This window comes from Arvicanthis niloticus, chromosome 10 (assembly GCF_011762505.2).
Source record: "Arvicanthis niloticus isolate mArvNil1 chromosome 10, mArvNil1.pat.X, whole genome shotgun sequence".
NCBI classification, from domain to species: Eukaryota; Metazoa; Chordata; class Mammalia; order Rodentia; family Muridae; genus Arvicanthis; species Arvicanthis niloticus.
In genome coordinates this window covers 70,812,587-70,834,807 of record NC_047667.1, presented here as the reverse complement: position 1 = coordinate 70,834,807, position 22,221 = coordinate 70,812,587, and positions in this window count along the sequence as shown.

Below are 22,221 nucleotides of genomic sequence, written 5' to 3'. Positions count from 1 at the left end.
GAGATAATGGAATGACGGCTTGAACCCATATGAGTGGGGCAATAAAAAATATCCAACAAATGTAAGCTGAAAAATTTTTTTTGCAGGAAAAGAACAATTAAGCAAAACCTGAGTGTAAGAACATAATCACACACTTGGCATAATGCATGTCAATCACGAAGTAACAATGTTTCTAGACCTCAGCAGGACAATTAATGAGGGAGGCAGAGAAGTTGGCAAGAAATGCATTATAATTATCAATCAATAAGTGTAATGAATGCATTGATCAAAGTCTAAATATCGCCTGAGTTAAATAAAAGGCATAATAGTCCTCTAATTACTAGTGTTGGTGAGTCCCAGGACAATATCTCCAAGGTCAATCAAAATGTTATCATGAGGAAACACTGGGCAAATATGCCAATTACAGACTTTTGTGAATTTGAGATAATGATTTCAGAAAGAAGCCAAGTCATTTACAGATCAAAGGTTTTTCATGATTGATAGATACCTGGTTTAAGGATTGGCCTATATTTTAATATCGAGATTAAAATATAACCACTGTGATAATTAAAACTCCCCTAACTGGGAAAAAGTGTAACAAGACTGTTTATTAGGCTAAAATTGGATGTTTATTTATCTTAAATTACTTGAACAGAGACTATTTGTATGTACATGCATATTTAGATACATATATATTATATGGATATAATTAAATGGCATACCAGCTTTTCCTATGGAAACAACAAAATAATTGAATTATATCATAAGAGAAGATTATCATATACATAAATATTAAAAAACTATCGTCATAAATAACACAAAATATAAAACAATAATTTTAAATTGCTACTATCACTTGCTTTAAAAAGTTACTTCTATGTACACAGCTTTATGTGTCATATTATTCAGTACATTAGATTTGGTTTCCTTTAAGATTCCACAAATCAATACACTCAAATAGCCTAAAGTGTTTTTGCTGACAGGTCATTGTTTTTCACATCATTTAATCAAAAGAGCAGTGTTATTTTCTGAATTCTTAAAATGTGCCATGAAAGATTTCTTCCATGAAGGCATAATTATCACCTCCAAATACACAATACCATTTCATCTATCCAAAAAGAAACTTCTTACTTTTTAAAAACTAATCTTAATAATTATGCCATATAATTTTTAGCCTTCCAAAATCTGTTTCTAGAGTAATTCCAGAGGATCTGACTCATTAAACAGAAACAAACAAACAAAAAAAATAGAAAAACAAAAATAGAGAAAAATCCAAATTTACTGGATTTATCATTACTGCATCATTCATCAATAATGATGAATGAATTTGTATTCTAATATGAATACTATATTGTCATGAGATAGTATGACTTCAAAATAAATATTTATTTAAAAACCTTAAGTATCTTTCTTTTATTTTTGAAAAATTTTAAGTTTCTTTGTGATTTATCTATTAATTTATATTGACATTTATATAATATAATTTTATACTTGCGTTTGCAAGTGGAAATTTCTATTTACATTAAAAAATACTCAAAACAACAAATAACTGGATATATATTTCATAAAGCCCTCCTACCAATCTCAAATGCATACATTTCAGAAACTCCTGATATAAGGTTCCTTTGTTACTTGCAAGTTTTACATTTAGCTGGCCATCAATACATCAATGATTTAAGTTTTGAATGCCACAGTGTTGTGTATCACATCTGTGATCAATTCCAATCATTTGAACTTACACTTGTGATCAAGGTACATATGTGATCCATTCAATGCTTCACAAACAAAAAATAGAAAATGTTTTCTATTCTTCTCAACAAATGTTCTCTCCTCTTTTACAAACTCGATGTGTGTGTAAGGAGTCACATTACTAATTGTTTCATGTAAATTCAACCGTTACTTGCTTTTCTATTGCACCATGTCAGTTTCCCTGACCTCCTTACTTCAAGGCTCAGAGGAAGTATTTCAGTCTATCGCTCTTGCAAATCTCTCCAGAGGAAGTTTAAATTGTATGTTTTATTCACATCCATGTCTATGTTTACATTGTTATCTCTTCATATATGGAAAAAGGAGAAAGGGAAGGAATGAGATATGAACGAAGGGAATCCTGCAGGTAAGGAAATGAAGGGGAAAGAAAAGAAGATATAATAGGAGAGAAGCAAATAAATAAATCAAAGTGATAAATCATGTAATAATACACAACTTAAAAAATTAAAGCACTGATTTATAGGTTTTTTTAAATGTAGTGAATTTTTCTTTTTGTTTATTTGTATTTATTTACTTCTTTATTTTAACTTTTTAATTACATTCTTATTACAGCCCGCATGCCTCCTGTCTTCCCAGTCAAATATACACTTATAAATTTCTCCCTCACTGCTTCCAACCCTTCTTCTCTGAGAAAGGGACCCCCTGTCCCCCGTGGGTGCCACTTCACCCTGGAGCATCTAGTCTCAGCATGTCTAGGCACATCTTCTCACACTGAGACCCATCCAGATACTCCAATTAGCAGGGAAGGGGATCCGATGTCAGGGAACAGACAGTGGGACGGCTCCCATTCTGCTGTTTTCGGGAAAACAAATGAAACTCCAAGCTGCACATTTGCTTAAGATGTGTAGATCGTCTAGGTCCGGCTGCTGTAGGCTCCCTGGTTTGTGGCCTAGGCTCTATAAGGTCCCATGGCCTCATGTTATTTAATTCTATTTGTGCAACTTCTTGTGGTGTCTTTGACCCCTCCAACTCGCTCACTTCTATCCAGTACTCTTCATCCGATGTCTAGCTATGGGTGTCTGCATCTGCCTCCATCTACTGCTAGATGAAGCCTCTCAGGAGAGAGATATGTTAAGTTCCTGTCTGCAAGTATAGCAGAATATCATGAATAGTGAAATTGGCTCTCTTACCTGGGATGGGTCTCACGTTGGAGCAGTCATTGGCTGGCTGTTTCCTTGGTCTCTATTCCTATTCTATCTTTATTTCTATACATTTTGTATGTAAAAAAATAAAATAAAATCTTGGGTTAAATGTTTTGTAGGGGGATTGATATTCCCCTCTCTTCTCTGGAAGTCCTACTTGGCTACAAGATGTGGCCGTTTAAGTCTCTATATCCTCCTCTAAATAATGGTGAGGGGGAAAATGCCAAAGATTAGAAAGAACTAAGTTTGGGAGTGAATGTGAGAATAAGCTGACAAATTGTTTTAGTATTCAGACATCCAAATGATCATATCAGCAATTCGACTCACACACACACACAGGTTTAATATGATAAAAGTTTCCACTTTAGAACACATTCCAATTCTACTCCACTTACTTGCAGTGCATTATACCAAATCTAATAGCTTTTCACTTGTGAATTTTGCTTCCCTTCATTTCTTCAATCCTTACTGTTGCATATAATCTCCATGTATCCATGATAACTCAACTTGTATATAATATAAAAGACCCTGCATCTTCCTAATCATTTCACTGCTTCACAACTTGTCAGTCTTGGCAAAGCCTAATCCACAGCAACAGTCCTCCTTTGAACTCCTGCTTTTGTCCATTTCATTCTCTTGCTTTCCACATTCTGTTCTGTAATATATAGAACCTTAGTTTGTTTTTTTTTGTTTCTTCATTATTTAATCATTTTTCTCCTAAATGCTGACTTAATAATCAGGGCTCAGCCTTTATTATCCCAGTTACCATTAGTTAACAATCTTGTTATATACCATCCAAATTATATTCATTCCCAAGTGAACAGCTCCACACTTAGAAATTCTCTGGATTCAAGATAATACAGTGCACATTTGTCTGACAGTACTTTGGAACACGTAATAAGTAGTTTTAACCCATTAAGTCAAAATGGAATTATTTATTTGTGATCATTAATATTCAATGACAACTTACAGAGGTTTAGAAAAGCAGGGAAACAAATTCCAGGGCAAACCTATGAGGGAATTTCCCAGATTATACTGAGGTAGAAATACAAATGATAAATATGGGTGTCACAATTCCATGATGTGGAATCACAGAAATAATAAAAAATAAGATAATGGAAGATAATACTGATTTATTTCTTCTTTCAAACTGTGGATGCAACATGACCAACAACATTATACTTGTACTGGCATAAGTTGTCTGACAAGAGACACTTCTTTTAAACTGCAATTCAAAATAACATCTATTTCTTAAGTCTTGGCCAGATATTTTGTTGCCACAAAAAAAAAAAAAAAAAAAAAAAAAAAAAAGAAGCAACTAAGACATCATATTTTTCTCACAATTCAAATTTTCTTCATTCAGGTCACAATTGTAAGTGTAGTTAGTGCACACTGATGACACCTAGGTAAATAAATAAGTCTATAGATAAATAGACAGATAGACAGGATAGATAGATTAGATATATAAATAAATGATAGACAGACAGACAGACAGACAGACAGACAGACAGATAGATAGATAGATAGATAATAGATACATGATAACTAGCACTACACAAAACAATCATTTCTACATTTATGTCATTTTTGTAAATTTCTTCACTTACAGTCACTCCCCCCCGAAGTCCTGTCACAAAAACTTCACATTCTGAAATTATATTATGCAACTGAGTAAATTTGTAAGGATTTCTAAAATATTCAGAATTGATTCCAGTCTTTTTACTTTGTTACAAGTCTACTGTGATTGTGTTTTTCTTACTGTGTTTAGCTTATGTATGTCCCTAAATACCATACAATTAAGTTTGTCTTCTTGGAGTCACTATTCTAACTAGAATCTGTAACACTTGGTCTCCAAGAGAAACTTATGACCTGTTTTGTTTTTTAACTTATTTGATCTTATATGCCAATGGAATAAAGTATTTACAAAATAATTAGAGGATTACAAATGATCGAGACATTTTCAGTTCACTAACTCATAATAAAATTTCTGTCTCTTCTATAGTCTTGCCTTTAGACTGCTCAGCTTTGGTTGAGTAGTAAGCAGTAGTAACGGTAGGAAATTCTCTTTCAGTGGTTATCAGTTTTCCAGAAGGAGCTGTATTGAAACCTATTGCCGTGGCAAGGCAAGAATCACATAGAAGAGAAAGTTCTTTTAAAGCTATGTATACCTGTTTCTTCTCTGCTTTTAGGAAGAAATAAGGCATGAACTAAAAGAGAACCCTCTGTTTAATTTTACCTTATCTGGAGAGGACTGGTCACTCATAACCTCTAAATAATCTTCTATTTTCTTCATAAAGTTTCTCCAAAGCCCATTCAGGTCAGAACTTATCCTGGTGCTGGTGCACTTATTTTAACTTTTAAGACTTATATGAAACAGTCATTAATGTGATGCTTATTTTACTTATATTCATCCCATGTAAGCTATCAGCTACTTGAACACTAGAGAATAAACGTCGCACATGTGATACACATATGCATACACATGTGTGCGCGCACACACACACACACACACACACACACACACACACACACTCAATAAAACCAAAGATTTCTACTTCTACATCCACAGGTTTTTTCAATTGAAAAATGAACCTTGCTATAAAGCATCAAATACTATAGAAATATTTCCATCTAGGAAACCTAGCACCTGCATCTTATGTTTATTAAATGTACAGAGATTAGTGTTGATTGGTTTGAACCTTTTTACTAAGATGTGGCACTTTAATTACCACCTTCATTTAAGCTTATTAGTATTTTTATTAGAAGCTCTTATAAATTCTGTTTTCAGATTCTGAGTTACATGATATTTATTTGCTCTGGGTTCTGACATTCTAGTAAACTCCCTTTGTCCATAGACATACATTCTTAAATGTTCATGACCATGTTTTACAATACAAACCATACCCTGATGTCATACTTACCTGATGAAACAAGTTTTTCCTTAATTATGGTTCAAGACTTAAGACTTGACCTTGTTCATATCTTAACATTAGTTTAAGGCCAATACAAAACTGTACCACAGTGATCCTGTAACTTAAGTATGCCTAAAATAGCCCCAAGATGTATTTTTTTGGTGCCATATATTATTGAAAGGAAATGTGTTCCAAATACAACTTAAAATTTGGCAATTATTTTCACAAAGACAATATTTTTCAAGATTAGTCATTACTTACAAAAAGTAAACAGTGAACTATGGACACTATTTTTGCAACTCTATGCCCCAGCCTGCAGGGATTTGACGAGACCCTAGGGGAGGAAGTGAAAGAATGATAGAATAAGAGACACAAGGAAGAAGCCCCTGTCTAAATGGCTGATCAAGTGCTTAGACTTTATTGTTCAGGTCGCCTTATAAAGACAAGCAGGGAGGAGGGTCAAGGTCCTGGACCATCAGGTAATTGTTAAGTTCTTGCAAGCATTCCTAGCCAAAACCACTTTCTCATCAGCAAGAGGGCAGTAATACCTTTGTTAGGCTTAAGTTGCTAATTTTCTCTCCCAGGCAGGAAAGCCAGATAAGGTCTTCCTTAACTCAGGCTATCTTCTTAACTGACATTTGTTCTAAGGAAGAAGGCAATAAGGCATTCCTTAACTCAGGCTATCTACATAACTGACATTTGCTCTCTCAGGAAGAAAGAAGTCTTGGCTCCCAGCAACTATACATAATCAACTGAGTCCTTACATTTTTTAAACTATTCTAGAAAGATGAGTGATAAACAAAATAATAAGTTATTAGTTTTACTAATTATTTTATTATATATGTGTGTGTGTGTTTGTGTATGTGAACGAAATATACACATACCCCACAGTACATACGTATAGAACAGAGTACACCTTTAAGAAATAGATTCTCTCTTCGCCTACTCTAGATTCCAGAAAACAAACTCTGACCATCAAATTACTCTGGCAAGCACTCTTACCTAGTGAACCAACTAACTGTCTTTTAAAATTAAAACCCAGACTGGCCTTGGAGTTGTCATCCTCTTGTGTCTACAACTTCAGCATAATGTACCAGTATGACATTCTAATTCAGCAGGAACACCAATTATTAATAACCATATTTTGTTCAAGGATTATCTATGTTAATTACCTGAATTCAGGCTACAGAATACTGAATGTTTATTGCCTTTTACTTTTTTTTGAGTTTCTATTACTTTGTTATAAAAATGGATTTTACCGATTATTACTTAACTATATATACCATAATTAAAATAGAGGAAATAACATATATATCTCATGTTTTATCTTTCAATAAATTTGAAGAGTGACTTCCCAGTTCTCTCTTAGCTCTCACACATGAGAGCAAAGAATTACATTAAGCACGGAAGTGCTATGACTCTAAAATCTCTTATTACATTCAAATAAGTAGAAAAAAATGAGATCTTCCTTAGAAGATGTGAATGATTATGAACTTCATCTTGGATGATGAAACTGACTAAAGTAATATGTTTTCAACTTTCAATGTTAAAAGTGAGTGTGCTAAGAGAAACACATGGAAAGAAAATTCTTTTAGTAGTGGCTAAATTTATGGGGGATGCACTTCCTTGGTAATTCACTCCATACTCACTATTATGGAATTATTAGGACAAGATATTATCAGAAATACTGAACCTCAACCACCTCTGCCCATTTCAAATGGCTTTGAGTCTGCTGGTAAGAAAGAAAAGGAAAAAAGTGTTGTCACAACTAAGGAAAAGAAAGAAAATAATTGTCTTTATTCACAGATAACACAGTTATGAATTTATTTACTCTTGAGAAACTTCTAGAAGAGTGACTTAACAATATTTAGACAACAAAGCTCAGCACAATTGAACTCAGATAATACCAATAGACAACTATAAATGGGACAAAAATGTCATTTATACTAGCCTCACAAACACAAAATACATCACTGTAAGTATAGTAGATACATGAAAGAAAAGAAATCCTTATTGTAAGAAATTAATAAATATGAATGTATGTCTTCTTTGTTATTAGGTGTTATACATAGGTTGGTAGGTGTTGTGGTAAATCTCCAACCCAAACAAGTCCGGTCAAGGAAAACACAACTCAATATTTATGATTATAAACTGCAAGCCTAGATTGGGCAGATTTACCATTGCACTACTCTATTCCCCAGCTATGAGATCCCCTAAAACCTGCGGTTTTCTAAGCCATGTCTACATAGCCTGTCCCCCAGCAACTTCCTTTTCTGGCTCCTCCTCTTCCAACTCCGCCCCTAAGCCTTTTTCTCCACCTCCCCTTCTACTGCCCAATCACTGGCTCTAGGCTTTATTTTACAAATTCAATTGAACAGAAGGTTCACAAGATTCACTCCTCCTCTGCAGCCCCTCCCAGGAGCGAAAATACCATGGAAACAAAAGGTTGGGGTTATCCCCAACAGGTAGGTTATTGAATTTTGCAAATTTATAATGGTTTAGATATATATGCAATAAAATCCCCAACAGGCAGCTTATAAATAAATTGATGAGCATATCATAAAACTATTAGAAATCAGAAAGATCTGAAATAGTCTAAAAATTCCAGGAAATATTAGAAAAGTAGAAGAAATATACCATATTCATTTCAGAATATATGAAAATAGTGACTATAACATTAATATAAGAAAAAGAAGAAAAATCACTAAAATGTATACATACAGGCCAACAAAATAGAATAGCAATTAAGAAATACAAATTGCTATAAAGAAACATTCATATTAACTTCCCTTGTTACAAATGAAAGATAGGTTTTGCTTCAGCTTTTCTTAAAAAGTTTGCTTTAAATACTTACAACTGCTTTACCATTTCTTTGAAATATGAATATGAATTTCAAAAGTGAAATAGAAACTTAGCAGTCATAATAGTCCTGAAGTACCAATCACTATGTCCTTGGGACTGTATTGGAAAAACAATATTACTTTGAAGGATAGTTTTAGAACTTAAGTGGTGCTGAGACCTCATTAAATACTATTTGTTTCTATAAAGATATGTGCAATTTAAGTTCTTGGACAAAACAATTAGATAACACAGATGGCCACTAATTATAAAGTTAATTTAGGTAGAATCATATGTACCAAATGGCACTATTAATTCCTCTTACTTGAGGACTGTTTTTTTTTTTTTTTAACATGAGAACATGTATATAGTTTCTCAGAAATCTCAGAGTGTGAATTCATTGTCTCTAATTTCTAAACAGATCCATTATAATTTTCATATAGTTTTGATGATTATTTATCTAAAAACCAAGTTCCTATCTCTTCTAATTACTAGATATGCTTAGTGATAAGGTTTTATTTACAGCTGTATTTTTCTAGCATAAGGTTTAATTGAACATGCCAATTTTATGAGTGAAATGTGACTCATTTCAATTTTTTTGTTTTATTGCTTTATTATTTATTCTCCGTCATTTTAATATATGAATTTAAAATTAATTTTCATTATAGTCATCTTTCATACTCTTTATATTCCACTGAAAAGCTCCTGACTTGCATTACAATTGTCTATTCCTTGTTCCTTCATTGTTCCTTTACCACTGTTGTGCGTCTTTTCCTGGAGAGGCATGAATAAATATCTCTTCAACTTTGAATGGACACTGATAAGAGGCCAGAGACACAGTTTCACTAAAGCCTTGTATGTTTTCATTCAGTGAAGACACTAGCATTAGTTATAAGTCTATGGGGTTACACTAGAAATCTTAGAGAAGCATGGAAAATTCAAAGGCAAATATATTACCAGAAAACAGAGCAGAGTGGTTAATGATTCACAAAAGTTGCATCCTTTGATACACATTGAGGAGTTTCAGGGAGTTTGGCTAGTGAGAAAGTTTCCTGATGTTAACAGTCATTAATACTTGTATATTTTTGTGCTTTGCCAACTTCTAAATGCTGCAACGCTTTAATACAGTTCATCATGTTATGGTGACCACCAACTATAAAATTATTTCTTTACCACCTCACAACTATAAGGTTGCTACTGTAATGAATTGTAAAGTAAATACTGGATATTCAGTAAATCTCATGATTGACATTAAAGGGGTTTTAACACACAGGTTGAGAACCACTGACCTTGGGGGAAAGGTCTTTGAGTCTCATAAGACTGAGAAATTTCCCGAGATTGTTGAGTTAAGCCAATCAGTATGATCAAATGTTTTATTTGGGGTTTGATTAATGCAATGTCTCTATGCTGAAGTCATTTAGTTTATCTTGCAGAATAATCCCATTACTCTTTCTCCCACTCCAGTATTAATATAAGTGTTCTATACCTTGAAAAATAGATCTTAAATGTTTTCATTGAACTAATAATTTCTCTGTCTTCAGATCTCATCAGAAATATAATTTCAAAAGCAATAACTTATTATAAGAATGTTTCCCAGGTTATAAATAAATTGTAAATTTCCCCCCACGTATCATGGTATATATTAAAGCATATTTTACTTGAATCATGATGAGAACTAAGATGATCCACATAAAATTGGCTGTCTAGTTATTAGACTCTAGTACATAGAAACTATAGATGTAAAACCATTTCTCATGAAATTTTGTAAGTCACAGAATAATTTTTTATTCTTTTTATATTGGATATTTTCTTTATTTATATTTCAAATCAAATCACTTTTCTGGTTTCCTCTCCCCAGAAACCTCCTATCCCATCTCACCTCCTCCTGCTTCTGTGAGGGTGATTCCCTACCCACACACCTCCCCCACCCTGGCATTCCTCTATACTGGGGCATCAAACCTTTATAGGACTAAGGGCTTCTCATCACGACAAGGCAATCCTCTGCTACATATACAGATAGAGCCAAAGGTCCCTCTATGTGTACTCCTTGTTTGGTGGTTTAATCCCTGGGAGGTCTTGGGAGCCTCATTGGTTGATGTTGTTGTCCTTTCTGTGGGGTTGCAAACCACTTCTGCTCTTTCAGTCCTTTTTATAACTCCTCCTTTGGAGACCCAGAGCTCAGTCCAAGGGTTGGCTAAGTACATCCACCTGTGCATTTGTCAGGCTCTGACAGAGCCTCTCAGGAGACAGCTATATCACACTCCTGTCAGCATGCACTTCTTGGCATCCACAATAGTGTCTGGGTTTGGTGACTGCATATGGGATAGATTCCCAGTTGGGGCAGTCTCTGGATGGCCCCTCCTTCAGTCTCTGCTTCATGGTTTTTCTCCATATTTGCTCGCAGGAGTATTTTGATCTGCCTTCTAAGAAGGACCAAAGCATCCATAATTTGGTCTTCTTTTTGAGCTTCATGTGGTCTGTGAATTGTATGTTGGGTATTCCAAGTTTTGGGCTAATATCCATTTATCAGTGAGTACATACCGTGTATCTTCTTTTGTTGATTGTGTTACCTCACTCGGGATAATATTTCCTAGTTCCATCCATTTGCTTAACAATTTATGAAGTTGTACTGAGTAGTACAGCTGAGTGGTACTCCATTGTGTAAATGTACATGTTCTGAATCCATTCTTCTGTTTAAAAGCATCTGGATTCTTTCCAGTTTCTGGCTATTATAAATAAGGCTTCTATGAACATAGTGAAGGATGTGTCCTTGTTATATATTAGAACAATTTTTGGGTATATGTGCAAGAGTGTTATAATTGGCTCCTCAGACAATACTATATCCAGTTTTCTGAGGAACTGCCAGACTGCTTTCCAGAGTGCTTGTACAGCTTGCAATCTCACCAACAACGAAGAAGAGTTCCTCTTTCTCCACATTCTTGCTAGCACCTACTGTCACCTGAGTTTTTTTTTTTTTATTGGATATTATATTTATATTTCAGATTTTATCCCCTTACCCCATTCCGCCTACCACCCTGGAACCCTTTATCCCATCCCCACTCCTCCTGCTCCTATGAGGGTGTGCCCCAACCTACCACCCAATCCTACCTCCCCACCCTCAAATTCCCCCTCCCCACTCAGTGTTCAACATTTATGGGACCAAGGATCTCCTCTCTCACCTATGCCCAACAAGGCTATCCTCCCCTACATATACAGCTGGAGTCATGGGTCCCTCCCTCTGTGCTCCCAGGCTGGTGGTTTAGACACTGGGGAGCTCTGGTTGGTTGGTATTGTTGCTCCCCCCATGGGGCCAACAACCCTTTCAGCTCCTTCAGTCTTCTCTCTAACTTCAACATTAAGAACCCTTGATTTGATCAATGGTTAGCTGTGAGCATCTGCCTTTGGGTATGTCAGAACATATTTTCTGTATCCATTCCTCTCTTGAAGAACATCTGGGTTCTTTCCAGGTCATGGCTATTATAAATAAGGCTGCCATGAACATAGTGGAGCATATGTCCTTGTTATATGTTGGAGCATCTTATATGCCCAAAAGTGGTATAGCTGGGTCCTCAGGTAGTGCTATGTCCAATTTTCTGAGGAACCACCAGACTGTTTTCCAGCGTGGTTGTACCATCTTACAATCTCACCAACAATGGAGGAGTGTTCCTATTTCTCCACATCCTCGTCATCATCTACTATCACTTGAGTTTTGAATCTCAGCCATTCTGACTGGTGTGAGGTGGTATCTTAGGGTTGTTTTGATTTGCATTTCCCTGATGACTAAGGATGTTGAGCATTTCTTAAGGTGCTTCTCAGCCATTTGAGTTTGCTAAGTTGAGAATTCTTTATTTAGCTCTGTATCTCATTTTTAATAGTGTTATTTGGTTATCTGGAGTCTAGTTTCTTGAATTCTTAGTATATATTGGATATTAGCCCTCTATAGGATGTTGGATTGGCAATGATCTTTTCCCAATCTGTTGGTTGCTGTTTTGTCTTATTGACAGTGTCCTTTGTCTTACAGAAGCTTTGCAGTTTTATGAAGTCCCATTTGTTGATTCTCGATCGTAGAGCATAAGCCATTGGTATTCTGTTCAGAAACTTTTGCCCTGTGCCTAGGTATTCAAGGATCTTCCCCACCTTCTCTTCTATTAGTTTCTGTGTATCTGGTTTTATGTGAAGGTCCTTTATCCACATGGACTTGAGCTTTGTACAAGGGGATAAGAATGGATTAATTTGCATTCTTCTACATGCTGACCTCCAGTTGAGCCAGCACCATTTGTTGAAAATGCTGCCCTTTTTCAACTAGCTTCTTTGCCCTTTTTCAATTTAGCTCCTTTGTCAAAGATCAAGTGACCAGAGGTGTGTGAGTTCATTTCTGGATCTTCAATTCTATTCCATTGATCTCCCTGCCTGTCTCTGTACCAATAACATGCAGTTATTATTACTACTGCTCTGTAGTACAGTTTAAGGTAAGCGATGGTGATTCCCCACGAAGTTCTTTTATTGTTGAGAATAGTTCTCACTATCATGGATTTTTTGTTATTCCAAATGAATTTGCAAATGGCTCTTTCTATCTCTATGAAGAATTGATTTGGAATTTTGATGGGTATTGCATTAAATCTGTAGATTGCTTTTGGCAGGGTGGCCATTTTTACAATATTAATCCTGCCAATCTAGGAGTGTTTTGAGATTTTTTCCATCTTCTGGGATCTGCTTCAATTTCTTTCTTCAGAGACTTGAAGTTCTTGTTATACAGATCATTCATTTGCTTGGTTAGATTCACTCTAAGATATTTTATATTATTTGTGACTATTGTGAAGGGTGTCATTTCCCTTATTTCTTTCTCAACCTGTTTATCCTTTGAGTAGAGAAAGGCTGCTGATATGTTTGAGTTGATTTTATATCCAGCCACTTTGCTGAAGTTGTTTATCAGGTTTAGGAGTTCTCTGGTGGAAGTTTTAGGGTCACTTAAATATACTATCATATCATCTGCAAATAGTGATATTTTGACTTCTTCCTTTCCTATTTATATCCCTTTGGCTTCCTTTTGTTGTCTAAGTGGTCTGGCTAGGACTTCCAGTACTATGTTGAATAGGTAAGGTGAGAGCTGGCAACCTTGTCTAGTCCCTGATCTTAGTGGGATTGCTTCAAGTTTCTCTCCATTTACTTTGATATAAAGGCAGACCTATAAGAATTATACCAGACTTCTCACCAGAGACTATAAAAGCCAGAAGATCCTGGACTGATATCATACATACCCTAAGAGAACACAAATGCCAGCCCAGACTACTATACCTAGCAAAACTCTCAATTACCAAAGATGGAGAAACCAAGATATTCCATGACAAAACCAAATATACACAATATCTTTCCACAAATCCAGCACTTCAAAGGATAATGGATGGGAAACTCCAACACAAGGAGGGAAACTACAACTTAGAAAAAGCAAGAAAGTAGTCTTCCAAAAACCCCAAAAGAAGATAGTTACACAAACATTATTCCACCTCTAATAACAGAAGTAACAGGAAGCAACAATAATTTTTCTTAATATCTTTTAATATCAATGGACTCAATTCTCCAATAAAAAGACATAAACTATCAGACTGGATACATAAACATGACCCAGAATTTTGCTGCATACAAGAAACACACCTCTGTGACAAAGACAGACACTACCTCAGAGTAAAAGGATGGAAATCAATCTTCCAAGCAAATGGTCCCAAGAAACAAGCTGGAGTAGCAAATCTAATATTAAATAAAATTGATTTTCAACCAAAAGTAATCAAAAAAGATAAAGAAGGACATTTCATATTCATCAAAGGAAAAATGTACCAAGATGAACTCTCAATTCTGAACATCTATGCTCTAAATGCAAGGGCACCCACATATATAAAAGAAACTTTACTAAAGCTCAAAGCATACATTACATCTCACACAATAATAGTGGGGGATTTCAATACCCCACTTTCAGCTATGGACAGATCATGGAAACAGAAACTAAACTGAGACACAATGAAACTAAGAGAAGTTATGAACCAATTTGATTTAACTGATATATGTAGAACATTTCACCCTAAAACAAAAGAATGTACCTTTTTCTCAGCACCTCATGGTACCATCTCCAAAATAGACCACATAATTGGTCACAAAATTGGCCTCAACAGATACAAAAAGGTTGAAATAATCCCTTGTACCCTATCAGACCACCATGGACTAAGGTTGGTCATCAGTAATGACAAAAATAATGGAAAGCACACATACATGTGGAAACTGGCCACCTGAGTTTTTTATCTAAGCCATTTTGAATGAGGTAAGGTAGAATTCAGGATTGTTTTGTTTTGCATTTTCCTGATAGTTAGGATACTGAGCATTTCATTAGGTGCTTCTCGGCCATTTGATATTCCTCAGATAAAATTTCTTCTTTACTCTGTACCTCATTTATTAATAAGGACATTTGATTTTCTGGAGTCTAAATTCATGAGTTCGTGTATATATTGGATATTAGCCCCCTATCTGATGTAAGATTGGTAAAAATTTTACCCAATCTGCTGGTTGCCATTTTATCCTATTGACGGTGTCCTTTGCCTTACAGAAGCTTTGCCATTTTATGAAGTCCCATTTGTCTATTGTTGATCTTGGAACATAACCCATTGGTATTATGTTCAGGAAACTTCCCCTGTTCCCATGTGTTAGAGGCTCCTCTTTCCCTCTTTCTTTCTTTCTTTCTTTCTTTCTTTCTTTCTTTCTTTCTTTCTTTCTTTCTTTCTTATTTATTTATTTTTGGTTTTTCGAGACAGGGTTTCTCTGTGTAGTCCTGGCTGTTGTCCTGGAACCCATTCTGCAGACCAGGCTAACCTCGAACTCAGAAATCCACCTGCCTCTTCCTCCCAAGTGCTGAGATTAAAGGAGTACGCCTCCACTGCCTGGCTCTTTCCCACTTTCTCTTCTGTTAGTTTCAGTGTATCTGGTTTTATGTGAAGGTCCTTGATCCACTTGCACTTGACCTGTGTACTAAGAGATAAAAATGGATTGATTTGCATTCTTCTGCTTGCTGACCACCAGTTGAACCAGTAACATTTGTTGAAAATGCTGTCTTTTTTCTACTGGATGCTTTTAGCTCCCTGACAAATATCAAGTGACAATAGGTGTGTGGGTTCATTTCTGGGGCTTCAGTTCTAGTCCATTGATCTTTTTGCATGTCTCTGTACCCATACCATACAGGTTTCTTTGTTTTTTGTTTTTGTTTGTTTGTTTTGTTTGTTTTTTGTTATGTTTTGTTTTGTTTCGTTATTTTTTATCATGATTGCTCTGTAGTACATCTTGAAGTCGGGGATGCTGATTCCCCTAGAAGTTCATGTATTGTTGAGAATGGTTTTCACTTTCTTGGGTTTTTTGTTATTCCAAATAAATTTGTAAATTGCTTTTTCAAACTCTATGAAGAATGGAGTTGGAATTTTGGTGGGGATTGCATTGAATCTGTAGACAGCTTTCGGCAAGATGGCCATTTTTACAATATTAATCCCGCCAATCCATGAGCATGGGAGATCTTTCCATCTTCCGAAGTCTTCTTCAATGTCTTTATTCAGTGACTTGAAGTTCTTGTTATACAAATCTTTCACTTGCTTAGTTGGAGGAACAACACCAAGGTATTTTATATAATATCTGTGTACTGTGAAGGGTGTGAATTTCCCTAATTTCTTTCTCAACCTGTTTATTCTTTGAGTATTTTTTTTTTTAGTTAATTTTATATCCAGCCACCTTCCTGAAGTTGTTTTTAAGGTTTTAGAGTTCTCTGGTTGAATTTTTGGGGTCTCTTAATAATACTATTATATTATCTGAAAATAATAATATTTTGACTTCTTCCTTTATGATTTGTATCCCTTTGACCTCCTTTTGTTGTCTAATTGCTCTAGCTAGGACTTCCAGAATTGTATTGAATAGTTAGTGAGAGAATGGGCAGCCTTGTGTAGTCCCTAATTTTAGTAAGATTGCTTCAAATGTCTATCCATTTAGTATGATGTTGGCTACTAGTTTATTACTTTTACTGTCTTTAGGTATGTGCCTAGAATACCTGAACATTCCAAGAATTGTACCATGAACGGTGTTTAATTTTGTGAAAAGCTTTCTCAGTATCTAATGAAATGTTCATGTGTTCCTTTTTTTTTCTTTGAGTTTGTTTATGTAGTGAATTACATTGATAGATTTCCATGTCTTGAACCATCCCTGCATCTCTGAGATGAAGCCTATTTGATTGTGCTGAATGATTGTTTTGATGTGTTCTTGCATTTGGTTTGTGAGAATTTTATTGCATATTATTGCGTGGATGTTCATAAGGAAAATTGGTCAAAAATTCTCTTTTTTTGTTGGGTCTTTGTGTGGTTAAGTTATAAGTGTAATTGTGGCTCCATAGAATGAATTGGGTAGTATTTTTTTCTGTTTAAATTTTTTGGAATAATTTGAAGAGTATTGGCATTGGATATTCTTGGAAGGTCTGATAAAATTCTGGTCCTGGGCTTCATTTTGGTTGGGAGACTTTTAATGACAACTTCTATTTCTTTAGGGGTTATGGCACTATCTTGATAGTTTATCTGATTCTGATTTAATTTGGCAGTGTGTATTTGTCTAAAAAATTGTCCATTTTATTCAGATTTTCCAATGTGGTTGAGTATAGGCTTTTGTAGAAGAATTTGATATTTTTTTAATTTTCTCAGTTTCTGTTGTTAGGTCTCCCTTTTCATTTCTAGTTTTATCATTTTGGATATTGCCTCTGCGTCCTGTGGTTAGTCTGGCTAAGGGTTTATTTATCTAATTGATTTTCTCAAAGAACCAGCTCCAGGTTTTGTTGTTTCCTTGTATAGTTTTTTTGTTTCTACTTATTTCAGCCCTGATTTTGATTACTTCATGCTGTCTACTCCTATTGGGTGTATTTTCTTATTTTGTTATAGAGCTTTCAGGTGTGATGTTAAGCTGCTAGTGTATGCTCTCTCCAGTTTCTTTTTGGAGGCACTTAAAGCTATGAACCATCTTCTTAGCACTGCTTTCATTGTGTTCCATAAGTATTGGTATGATGTGCCTTCATTTTCATTTAATTCTTTAAATTCTTTAATTAATTTCTTTCTTTATTTCTTGACTAGGTTATCATTTAGTAGTGCATTGTTAAGCTCCCATATGTATGTGGGTTTTCTTTTGCTTTTGTCATTATTGAAGACCAGACTTTGTCTGTGGTTATAAGATAGGATGCATGGTATTATTTCAATCTTCTTATATCTGTTGAGGCCTCTTTTGTGACCAATTATATGGTCAGTTTTGGAAAAGGTACCATGAGATGCTGAGAAGAAGGTACATATATATATATTTTTTGTTTTAGCATGAATTTTTTTATAAACATCTGTTAATTTCATGTGGTTCACAACTTCTGTTAGTTTCATTGTGTCTGTTTAGTTTCTGTTTCTATGATCTGTCCATTGCTTATAGTGGGGTGTTAAAGTCTCCCACTATTATTGTGTGAGATGCAATGTGTGATTTGAGCTTTAGGAAAGGTTCTTTTATGGATGGGGCTGCTCCTGCATTTGGAACCTAGATGTTCAGAATTAAGAGTTCATCTTCAGAGATTTTTATGCTTGACAAGCATAAAGTATCCTTCTTTATCTTTTTTGATAACTTTTGGCTGAAAGTTAATTTTATTTGATCTTAGAATAGCTACTCCATCTCGTTTCTTGGGACCATTTGCTTGGAATTTTTTTCTAGCCTTCTACTCTGAGGTAGTGTCTCTCTTTTTCACTGAGGTGTGTTTTCTGTATGCAGCAAAATGCTGGGTCCTGTTTATGTATCCAGTCTGTTAGTCCTTTTTATTGAGGAATTGAGTCCATTGATATTAAGAGGTATTAAGGGAAAGTAATTGTTTCTTCCTAGTATTTTTGTTGTTAGAGGTGAAATTATGATTGTGTGGATATCATCTTGGGGTTGAAAGATTGTTTCTTGTTTTTTTTCTAGGGTGCAGTTTCCCTCCTTGTGTTGGAGTTTTCCATCTATTATTCTTTGTAGGGCTGGATTTGTTTAAAGATATTGTGTAAATTTCTTTTTGTCATGCAATATCTTGGCTTCTCCAACTATGTTAATTAAAATTTTTGCTAGTTATAGCAGTCGGGGCTGGCATTTTTTTTTTTTTTTTTAGTGTCTGTATGACATCTGTTCAGTATCTTCTGGCTTTTATAGTCTCTGGTGACAAGTCTGGTATAATTCTGACAGGTCTGCCTTTATATGTCATTGATTTTTTTTCCTTACTGTTTTTAATATTCTTTCTTTTGTGCATTTGTGCATTTTCCTTACTGTTTTTAATATTCTTTCTTTTTGTGCATTTGGTGTTTTGATTATTATATGATGGGAGGCATTTTTTTTCTGGTCCAGTCTATTTGGAGTTCTGTAGGTTTCTGTATGTTTGTGAGCATCTCTTCCTTTATGTTAACGAAGTTTTCTTCTATAATTTTGTTGAAGATTTTTACTGGCTCTTTAAGTTAGGAATCTTTGCTCTGTTCTATACCTATTATTCTTAGGTTTCATCTTCTCATTTTGTCCTGGATTTCCTTGATGTTTTAGGTTAGGCGCTTTTTGCATTCTCCATTTTCTTTGACAGTTGTGTCAATGTTTTCTATAGTATCTTCTGCACCTGAGATTCTCTCTTCTATCTCTTGGATTCTATTGGTGACTCCTGATATTTTTCCTAGGTTTTCTATCTCCAGGTTTGTCTCCCCTTGTGATTTTGTTATTATTTCTATTTCTATATTTAGATCCTGGATAGTTTTAAGTTCTTCACCTGTTTGTTTTTTCTGTACTTCTTTAAGGGATTTGTTGTTGTTGTTGTTGTTTTCTCTTTAAGGGCTTCTAGCTCATCACCTGTGTTGTCCTGTATTTCTTTAAGTGAGTTATTTATGTCTTTCTTAAAGTCTTCTATCATCATCATGAGAAGTAGATTTAGATTCAGATCTTGCTTTTTCAGTGTGATCTATATCTAGGTATATCTAGGACTTACTATGGTAGAAAAACTGGGTTCTGATGATGCCAAGTAACCTTAGTTTCTGTTGCTCATGTTTTTATGCTTGATTCTCACCATCTGGTTATCTTTAGTGCTTCCTGCCTTCACTGTCTCTGACTATAGCCTCTTTCTCCTGTGAACCTGGTTGTTTCAGAACTCCTCAGAGTTCAGCTGTCTCTGTGATCGTGTGATTCTGAGATCCTGTGATCCTAAGATCCTGAGATCCTAGGTGTATTAGAGCTCCTGGAAATGAAACTTCCTCTGGGATCCTGAGATCCTGGTGTGACAAAGCTCCTGAGATCCTGTGTTCCTCAGCATGTTAGAGCACCTGAGAGTGGAGCTTCTTCTGTGTATTGTAAAACTGGGTGGAAAGCTAGGGCCAATGTCTGCTCAGGGTACCTGCTCAGATGAAGAAGAATATTTATTTATTTATTTATTTATTTATTTATTTATTTATATAAATAAGTGGACATTTCAGTTCTGTATCACTTGTCTGGGGGACTTTTACTAATACTAAAACAAATTTTTTTTGAGTGTGAAAGTTCATAACCAGTCTTGGAATACTGTATTCTGGCATAAACCTTAGAGGTGATTTAACCTCTAAAATTTTTATTATAGTCTACATAATTAACTAATTAGATAATTAGTGAATATTTTCTTTTTCAATAGTGAAACTTGCAGTAACTTATTAATTTAAAACTAAAATAGAACCAAAGCTAATATATCCATGCAGATTGTAAAATCAAGAATACTTTCAGAATTATTAGCTTAGTATATCCATAAAGTAATAAAAGAGTTATATGACAATGTAAGATGAAGGAAATATTGAAAAAAAAGAAAGAAGAATGAATAGGGTAGAAGGAAGGATGGAAGAATAGAAGTAAGAAAATACATAAACATATAAACATTAGTGGAAGACAAAAAATGATAATGAAATGGGAAGAAGAGATGGAGATAGGATGAGGAAAGCAATAAAAGAAAAACAATTACTGTGATTAGGTAAAAATGTACAGCTTACACTGAACATACATGAAAATACAGAGTTCTGAGTATGCAGTTGAAGCATGTAAAACACTATTAAATCCCAGCTGTATTAACCTTCATTCTTACTGGGGTAAATTAATTATCAAAGAGAGTATGTGAGGGTCTTTCAGGTGAAACCATAAAACCAAAATTCTGTCTGTTTTGTGTGGGTATTAAGTATCCCTTGGCACACTTTTATAAGGTAGAGTTAATCTTGGTGTGACCTTGATCACGTACATTTTTTTCTTCTCTTCCTGAAGATTCCACCAAGCTCCCAAGGCAGATTTGACCTGGTATCTGCCACTGTCACTTTTTTACAAGTTTAATAATTCTTTAAAATTCAAAACATTAATCAGAATCTGAAGTATACATTATAACAGATTCTTAGGCAATATTTTAAATAATGTTATGATTATATATATGTATATATATGTATATATGTATATATACATATATATACATATATATATGGGGGTGTGGATGTGTGGGTGTTGGTATAGGTATATGTATATATATGTGTGTGTGACATGAAGGTATATATGCGTGAATTATATTCATTTTTATTAGATATTTTATTTATTTACATTTCAGATGTTATTCCCTTTCCCTATTAACCCCCCGCCCAGAAACGCCCTATTCCATCCACTCTCCTCATGCTTCTGTGAGGGTGTGTCCCCATTCATCAACACACTCCCAACTCCCTGACCTTGAATTCCCACACAATAGGGTATCCAGCCTTCACTAGACCAAAGACTTCCTCTCCCACCTATGCCCAACAAGGCCATCTTCCACTACATATACATATACTGGAGCCATGGGTTCCTAAGTATTTCTAAGTCTGTTAGTTTAAACCCTAGGAGCTCTGGTTGGTTGGTATTGTCTCTCTTCACATGGGGCTGCAAACCCCTTCAGCTTCTTCAGTCTGCTCTGTAACTCCTCCACTGGAGACACAATGATCAGTTAGCTCTGTAACTCCTCCACTGGAGACACAATGATCAGTTAGCTGCAAGCATCTGCCTTTGTATATGTCAGGCTCTAGCAGAATCTCTCAGGATACAGGGAGACAGATATATCAGGCTCCTGTCAGCATGTATGTCCTGTCATCCACAGTGTCATCTACATTTGGTGACTGCACAAGGGATGAATCCCTAGATAGGGCAGTCTCCAGACAGCCCCTCCTTCAGTCTCTGCTCCACATTTTATCTCTGTAATTGTTCCCATCAGTATTTTGTTACTTTTTCTAATGAGGACCAAAGCACTCACACTTTGGTCTTCCTTCTTCTTGAGCTTTATGTGGTCTGTGAGTTGTATTTTCAGTATTGCAAGCTTTTGGGCTAATATCCACGTATCAGTGAGTACATATCATGTGTGTTCTTTTGTGATTGGGTTATGTCATTCCGGATGATATTTTCTAGTTCCATCCACTAACTAAGTATTTCATGAAGTCATTGTTTTTCATAGCTGGGTAGTGCTCCATTGTGTAAATCTACCATATTTTTGTATCCATTCGACTTTTGAAGGACATCTG